Below are 8,471 nucleotides of genomic sequence, written 5' to 3'. Positions count from 1 at the left end.
TGTAGTAGCCGCCACTTGCCAGTCCTTTTTTGAGTGACAAAAATGGGGGTGTTCCATGGTGAAGTAGAGGGCTCTATGTGTCCGGCAGCTAATTGTTCCTGCACCAACGCTGTAGCTGCGGCTAGCTTGTTAGATGGGAGGGGCCACTGATTGATCCAGACAGATGAGTCACTTTTCCAAGTGATTTTATCTGCCTGAAGTGCAGGGGGATCAATGGCCCTTACAAAAAATGTTCTTTGAACCCTAGTCCTGATCTGTCTGACTTAGGGGGGGTGGTCAGGGGTGCTCTTAGTCCCTGACCCTCCTTGCCTAAGCCCTGTCCTGGGAGGAATCCCTGTTTAAGCATTTGGCTGGCTACAACTTCATTGGGGCTGCACATAATGACATTCATTTGTGCAAGAATATCACGCCCCCATAAGTTAACAGGCAGGTTTGGGACTACAAAGGGTTGGGTGGTGCCTTTGTTTCCCTCAGGGTCTTCCCATGTTAAAATTTTTGAGCTCTGGAGAGTATTATTAGACTGTCCTATACCTTGTAAGTGTGTAAGTGAAGGCTGCAATGGCCATGATTGGGGCCAGGCGTCCTGGGCAATAACTGTGGAATCGGCGCCAGAATCAAGAAGGCCTTCAAAAAGTTTACCATCTAACTTTAACCGCAGGGTGGGTCGTTTTTTGGTGATAGCTTGGACCCAATAAAGATCAGAAGAGCCAGGGCAGGAAGCACCTCGGTTAGAGGTGATGGCTGGGAAGGATGTATTAAGGGGCAAGGGCAATGCCTGAGCTAAGCGCTGTCCCTTAGAGACACACACAGGGCCGGTGAGCGCACTGGCTAAGATGTTAATCTCCCCGGTAAAGTCACTATCTACTATGGAGGGGTGGACTATGAGCCCTGCAAGGGTGGAGGAGGCTCGGCCCAGAATAAAAAAGAACATGTTAGCCGGTGGGGGTCCAAATGAGCCAGTAGGCAGAATTTGAACACCATCTTCAGGTCTTAATATTGTGTCGGAGGAGGCACACAAGTCCACTCCTGCACTCCCTGTGGTCGCTCGGAGGAGTCTAGGGGCTGGGGATCCTCTTGTCGGCTGTTCCCCGAGGCCGACTGAAATTGAATAGGACAAGGAGCCCGGGGCTGGCCCCTCAGGCCGTTTCCCGAAAGGGGTGGCAAGGGATTTCCAAGGGCATCGGTCTTAGAACGGCACTCACTAGCCCAATGGTATCCCCTCTTGCAGCGAGGACAGAGGGAGGGGGGCCAGGTTGGCCTGCCTGGTGGTCTATTGAGGTTAGGGGCAGCAGAGGAGGTGGCTAAGGGGCATTGCTTCACAAAGTGTCCTGGCTGACCACACTTAAAACAGCCTTTCTGTGCCGCAGTGCCTTGAATGGCAGCCCCGATCGCAAGCTGCACAGCCTGCGACACCTTATGGGCGAAGGGGTCAGCATCATTACACATTCTAATCATGTCATTAAGGTCTTTATTTTTGAGTTTGCCCCTGAGGATGGCCCTGCAGGTGCTGTTAGCATTTTCATAGGCCAATTGTTTAATAAGCCTATTATTCTCATCCTTGTGCCCGAGGGTTCGTTCAGCAGACTCTAAAAGCCTGCCCACAAATTCACTAAAGCCCTCCTGAGCTCCCTGGGTAATTTTTGTCAGGGGAGTGAGAACAGATCCCGTAGAGGGAAGTGTTCGCCAGGCGCCGAAAGCGGCTGCGGCAGTCTGAGACAAAAGCCCGATTGGGAGTCCCCTTTGGCGCTGTTCAGTGGCAAACTTCCCTTGTCCACTAAGTTTTTCAAGGGTCCAAGAGGCAGAATTGGGGTTTTTTAAATTATTAGTAGCCGTAGTTTGACAGCGGTTGAGAAAATCGGCTTTCCACGAGAGGAACTGTCCGCGAGAAAGGACTGCCTGAACCAGCTTGGTCCATTCTCCGGGGAGCAAGTAGCCGCCTCCCGAGGCTGCCTCTAGGAGGGAGTAGGTAAAGGGTGCATTGGGCCCATACGTCCTAACAGCAGAATTTAATTCTTTTAAAGTCTTAAGTTTTAGTCTGCGGAACTCAGTAGGCTCTGCAGTGGGCCCCGGGACTGCCTCCTCTGGGGGGTCATCACTATCACTTTCCCTTTCTCTCCCTTCCGTATCTTCATTATCTGAATCTTGGGGCGGGGACTGGCTCGAAGAAGGGGCGGCAAGGTCTCCTTGCCTATTAGATCTGGTAACTACCGGGAATGCTAGGGCTTTATGGGAGGATTTTAAGGATTTCTTATGTAAGGTGACGTGAGACTGGGCGGTCTCATGACGTGGGTGGCTAATGAAAACCGAATCTTTAAGCGTATCTTGGAGGGAGGACAAGTCTTTGGAAAGCTGGGCAAACTCTTTTTGAAGTTGTAAAACATCCTTTAATTGCGTAACCCTTTGACTTAAGTCTTCTTTGGTACGCAAAAGTAAGGGCATTGTAAGGGGGGGTATTAACGAAGGTGCGTAAATCTGGGGCGTGTAAGGAGGTGGCCATTTGGGATCGTAATATTGGACCGCTTCCTCTCCGAGGGTAGCCTCTTCGGCGGGGTCGAGGGACTCTCGGGGGGATTGTTTTTTGAACACCGGGTAATTAAATGCATGAGGAGCCATAACCTCAGGTAAGGGAGGGTAGAGGGCCTTGGTGTCTAGTCTACTAACCGAGGGCTCCTCTTTAGATGTCTGGAGCTCAACCGATGGGTCTGGAGGGGGCATATTAATACAAACTGAAGGGCAAGGGGAAGGGCATGTTGATCTTTTAGGATTATCAGGGGGGGCTGACCCTTCGGCCGCTTCTAAAGACGTTTTTGAAGCGGACCGCGACACGGGTCGGAGGCAGAATTCTGCTACTGAGAGCAGCTGCTTTTTATTGGGGTCTGAATCTGCCCCTTCAACAATATCTCTGATTAGTCCCCAGTACGAAAAAACAGATCCAGGGACGGCATCTGGGCCCTGACTTAGAAGTAAATCGTTTAAATCTCTACCTACTTTTTGCCATTTGTGTGGGTGAATCTCAGGTCCACCAATAATAAACCAAGGACAAGCACGATCAATGAACACAAAAAACTTTACTAAATCCTTTTTCTTAACTCTAATTCCTCTCTCTCTGAGTGAGGCCTTGAGATCCTTAATAAAAACGGCCTCCTTAGACAATGAATGGCCCATCTCGATGGGGTGACAATGTAAAATTTTACTCACCAGACCGTCGACTCTGTGAGCGGCAGAACGAGGGTCTCTGTAGGGTTTCCTTCGGCCGAAGAGCGCTCCGTGGCGTCACCCGACAAAAGTCCGTACCTCGAGCCCCACGTTGGGCGCCACTTGTCCCGGCCCGCGGGACCTTCTGTTACTCGCGGGGGCGAGGGGGACCGTGCCTGAAAGAGATGAGCGAGAGAGAGAAACGAGACCAAGCAAATGGTTGTCAATGTCTGCTTTACTTAGATTTTTAGTGGGTTTTATAGGCATACAAAAACAAGGAAGTCAAAACAAAAAATAGAGTAGTGATGATGAGGCTTGGGTCTGGGTTGATTAGCCCTAATCAGTGTCTTATCGTATCTTGTTTTTGACTGATTACTCATCTCCAACCGGAACATTTGCAGTCAACACATCCTGGAGCATTCCGTGGTCAGCACGTCATGGACTGCGTTCTTCTTGGAGCTATAGCTGGAATTTTCCAGGGCGAAGTTCGTGTGTAGGACAAGTCATAGGGGAGTTGAGGGTCTTTGAGGGTCCTTGCCTCTAACACTATTAGATGTTAGACTTTAATTTTTAAGTTAACCTTTACTGAGTGGTAACCATGTATCCCAGTCACTTTGCCAAATATTAACTCGTTTAATTTTTGTAACGACATCATGCAGTAGATACTGTTATCCACCTTTGACACATGAAGAACTTGAGGCTGAGTGATATCATCTTGCTTAATAGCTAGTTTTTTGTTTTTGTTTTTTGAGACAGAGTCTCGCTTTGTTGCCTGGATTAGAGTGAGTGCCATGGTGCCAGCCTAGCTCACAGCAACCTCAAACCCTGGGCTCAAGCAATCCTCCTGGCTCAGTCTCCTGAGTAGCTGGGACTACAGGCATGCACCACCATGGCTGGCTAAGATAGCTAGTTTTTTAAAAGTGCTTTCAAAGATCTCTTTCCTATTTCATGTTCCCTCAGGGCTTTGTTTCTGCTCTACAGTGCTTCATAGCAAGTATTGAAAACTAAGACTCACAGAATTTCACAGGTACATCTAGCGCTCCATTATCTGAAGGGAAACAATAGTACTTAGAATCAGGAAGAAAAGTGACCTGAGTAGAGAGTCCAGCACTGGAGTGACTAGGAAAGTAGCCCTGTTTTCAAGGGGGTTAGAGGAAATATGGCTGTGCCAGGCTGGCAGGAGATTAAAATTGGAGGAGATCAAATTTGGAGGGTACCATATGGAAAGACAGGGTAAAAAAAGGTATGTCTTCAAGGAAGAGACAGATATGTTTAAAGCACAACTTGGATTTTAGTAGAAACTTGACCCAAGGCCTTGAATAAAAATAGGAATTATCTAAGGAAACTGTTGTCAGCATTAAAATATACCCAAGAAAATGTAATTCATTGATTATTCCTTGAATAATTGTTCAGTGCCTGCTTTTTGTGTGCAGTCCTGCCCCGTGCATCACCCTCCCCTGCACCCCACCTTCTCCAAAGCCTTCGGCAGCTCTCTACCACCTCCTTGGCCTGGCAGTAAAGGCCTTCTACCATCTGGCCCCATTCTACCTTCTCAGCCCAAACTTTGCCCTTGAAATACAAAATTGAGCCACTTGTATTTTCTCCGAAATGCCTTTTCTACCGTTTAACTCACAATTTCCTCTGTTTACAATGCCCTTTTCCCAGTATCTGCTCTAATAAAATGTTACCATCCCTCTAGTTCCAGAGCAAATAGCCTGTACTTCACAGCTCAATCTCTAACTCCTCTAACTTTGCCATTCCACAGTACCTAGTTTGTACCTCTTCGAGGAACTCTTGGAGTTTACCCTATATCAGAATGAGCTGTGTATCCGTCTACCCACCTACTAAACAATAAACCCCTTAAGGGGAAAGAAAGCTTTATTCCTCTTTGTCCTATAAACTTTGAAAACCATATGTGTTCAATAAATATTCATTGCATCAGATTAAAATTTGAGAGTTTGACACGATTTTTAAAGATTAAGCAAAACATAAGCCAGCATAAAGATTTCCACTTTTGATATATGCTGCCAAAATCTTAATAACTTTAGCATTTGTAGAACATTTTTTATTTCTGAAATGCTTTATAAGTGTTCTCTGATTAACCCCTCAATGGGCCTGGCCTTGCCATATCAGGTAATAGAGTAATGATTTTGTACCCCTTGGAATAAACACTACAGAGACTTTCCATGAAAGGGTGAAGTTGGATGTTATCCAGAGCATAGGAAAAAGCGGAAAACCAGCAGGTTCCAAATAAAACAAGCTGCCAGTCACCACAGGAGGGGCTGAGGCAGTAGAGGTAAACATTATTGAAAGCAAAGCCTTTCTTTTCTGTTTTGCTTTTTCCATGTTACTATTGATGACATTGTATTTCTAAGTGCTAAGTTTTCCAAATTCTAGAAAATAATTCAAGTCCTCTGTAGTCTAACATCACTTTAGCACAAATTAAATGTCCCAAATCAAAAAATATAAATTAGTTTATCATTGTGAGGGGATGTGTGTGTGTGTGTGTGTGTGTGTGTGTGTGTGTGTATGAAAGAGAGAGAGCGAGAGAGAAGGAGAGAGAGAGAGGAAAGGAGAGAACAGCCTTGTTATTAATAAATGCATTGAAGAACATAATATTACAAATGTAGCCATCTTTAAGCCAAACCATTATGTAAACACCTAGATTTTTAAGACAAAAATATTAAAAAATCAATTTTTCATTTTAACACAAGGAATCACCAAGCTTATTCTCTCTACTTACCTTATAGCATTTAATTCATAAAAATTAGGTTTCATATTTTTTTTTAGAAACATATTCTACTTACACATCTGTATACAGGGCCTGAACAGAATTCTTCACATGTTCACAGAGTGTCCCAGGGCTTGTGTTCGGGCATAATCTGCAGCTGAAGCCCACCCTTTTCCTTGGGAGCCTCAATACTGGGCTGTTCACATGTGAAGCTCTTCAAGGCAGCTGCTGCATAACAAGCTGGCTTCTCCAGTGAGCAGTGAGCATCCTCTCCCTACTCACTCACTGCTCTAGGATATCCCAGAATTGTGTTTAATATTATATAGTTTACCTCAACATATTTGTTGAACACCTACAATGTATTAATCACCATATCTTCATTAAAGATCTATAACATTCTGCCTTGTATCATAGTTAAACATGTATAGTAGTGTTTCATTAAAATTCTTCTAAGAAATTCTTGATCACAGAGATTGTATTATCAACAAATATCTCAATTCAGTAGCTAAGGGTATTTAGGTTTTCTATTTATTATTGTGTTCATTTTGGTAAATTGGCTTTTAAAAGGAATTTGTTCATTTCATAATATTATCTTTTTTAATATGTGTAGGGTCTATAGTGAAGTATTTTTTTAATTCTTAAAATTGGCTATTTATAGGTTTTGTTTGTTTTGGGATTTTGGTTTTGGTTTTTTTTTTTCTTTTCCCTTGATTAGTTTTGCCAGGGGTTTATCAACTTGGTCACCTTTTCCAAAAATCAGTTTTTGGCTTTTTAAAATTTCATGATTTTTTTGTTTATATTTTATTTATTTATGCTTTTTTTTTTTCAAGTTCTCCCTTCTAACTATTTTGGGTCTTTTATTCTTTCTTTTTCTCTGTCCTTCCTTTGTTTTCATTTTTATTTTCAGTTTAGCTTCTTGATTTAAATTTACAAAGAACTTTTTGTACATTATTAGGAGCCCAGTGAATATATTTTCAATCAAGCATTAAAGGATGTTTTCATCTGGGCCCTACACAAACACACACACACACACATACCTTGAGGCTGGTCTTTAGACCACAGCACTTAGGACCAATTATTTTATGATCAAAGTGGTGATTATTTGTTAAATATTGTCATAAAAACAATAACAATATTAGGGAGAGGGACAAATCATAAACTTTTCTTTTTTTACTTAACATACTGTGAATATTTTTACATGAAAATCTACTAATTTTTACAACACAAAATTTAATGGTTGCATAGTGTTCGAGTAAACTAAAACATAATCTACCGGAGAAATGGCTGATTCTAGCGCCTGAACGGGAAATATATAAGATGTAACTGGAGCATCTTTGTAGTGCCAGAAAGTAAGGAAGTGTTCAAAAAACAACCAAAATGAAAAAGCCCACAATAATGGGAATACATTAAAGAAGATCCAGGTGCCAGCTGAAAGGCGGCTCCCAATGGCCAAAGCTAGAACAGTTTGAGCAAAAAAAATAAAGCACTATTGGATTACAATGCAAAGTATAAAATAAGTATCAAGTTCATGTTGATATAAATTGATTGAATAAATGAATAAATGAGGGAAAAAAGAGCATTCTCCCATTTAGAACAATTCCAAATAATGTATGTAGATTCTCTGCCCTCAAAGATGGGAAGCACAACTCTACTCCTTCAGTGGGCACTGTGCATAGTGACTTCCTTCCGGACGGTACAGTATGGAAAGGGGGCAGAAACTTACAGTGGAGAAACGTGACAAACACTATCTAAACCAGTGATTAAGGTTAGCATCAACAAGAAGACATGTTAACAGTGTGGATTCTTGACACGATGTGTTAGTGTTGAAAATGATATTTTATCTCTGCAGTCCTCCTCCTGAAAATACATAACCCCATCTAACTGATAAAAACACCAGACAAATTCCAGTGGAGGGGCATTCTACTGTGTACTTAACCAGCAGTAGTCTTCAAAACTCTCAAAGTCATCAAAATCAAGGACTGTCACAACTAAGAAGAACTTAAGGAGACACAACAACTAAATGCAATATGATAACCCAGATGGGATCCTGGAACAGAAAGAGAACATTAGAGAAGAACTAAGGAAATCTGAATAAAACGTGGATTTTAGTTAATATAATATTACTGTAGCAATATTGATTCATTAGTTATAACAAATGTTCCATACTATTTTAGGATGTTAATAATAGAGGGAACTGGGGATGGGAATACATAAGAAGTCTCTGTCCTATCTTTGCAATTTTTTTGTAATCCTAAAATGCTTCTAAAATAAGAGTTTATTTTTAAAATAATTTGCACCAGTGAATAGGGGCCAATATTTGCAATATCTATATCCAGGAAAGAACTCATATACAGAATATGTAAAGAGCAGACTTATATCCAGAATACATAATAAAAAAGATAACCTGCTGAGAAAAAATGGTAAATTTAATTGAGTGGGTATTTCAGAAAAGAGGATATGCAAATGGAAAATAATCATATAAAACATGCTCAACATCATTATTAATCAAGAGGAAGTAAATTAAAACTATAATAAGAAGCCACTT

The sequence above is a fragment of the Microcebus murinus genome, chromosome 5 (genome assembly GCF_040939455.1).
Source record: "Microcebus murinus isolate Inina chromosome 5, M.murinus_Inina_mat1.0, whole genome shotgun sequence".
Taxonomy (NCBI): domain Eukaryota; kingdom Metazoa; phylum Chordata; class Mammalia; order Primates; family Cheirogaleidae; genus Microcebus; species Microcebus murinus.
The sequence above is the reverse complement of the archived record's forward strand: the minus strand, read 5'-3'. Positions refer to the sequence as shown.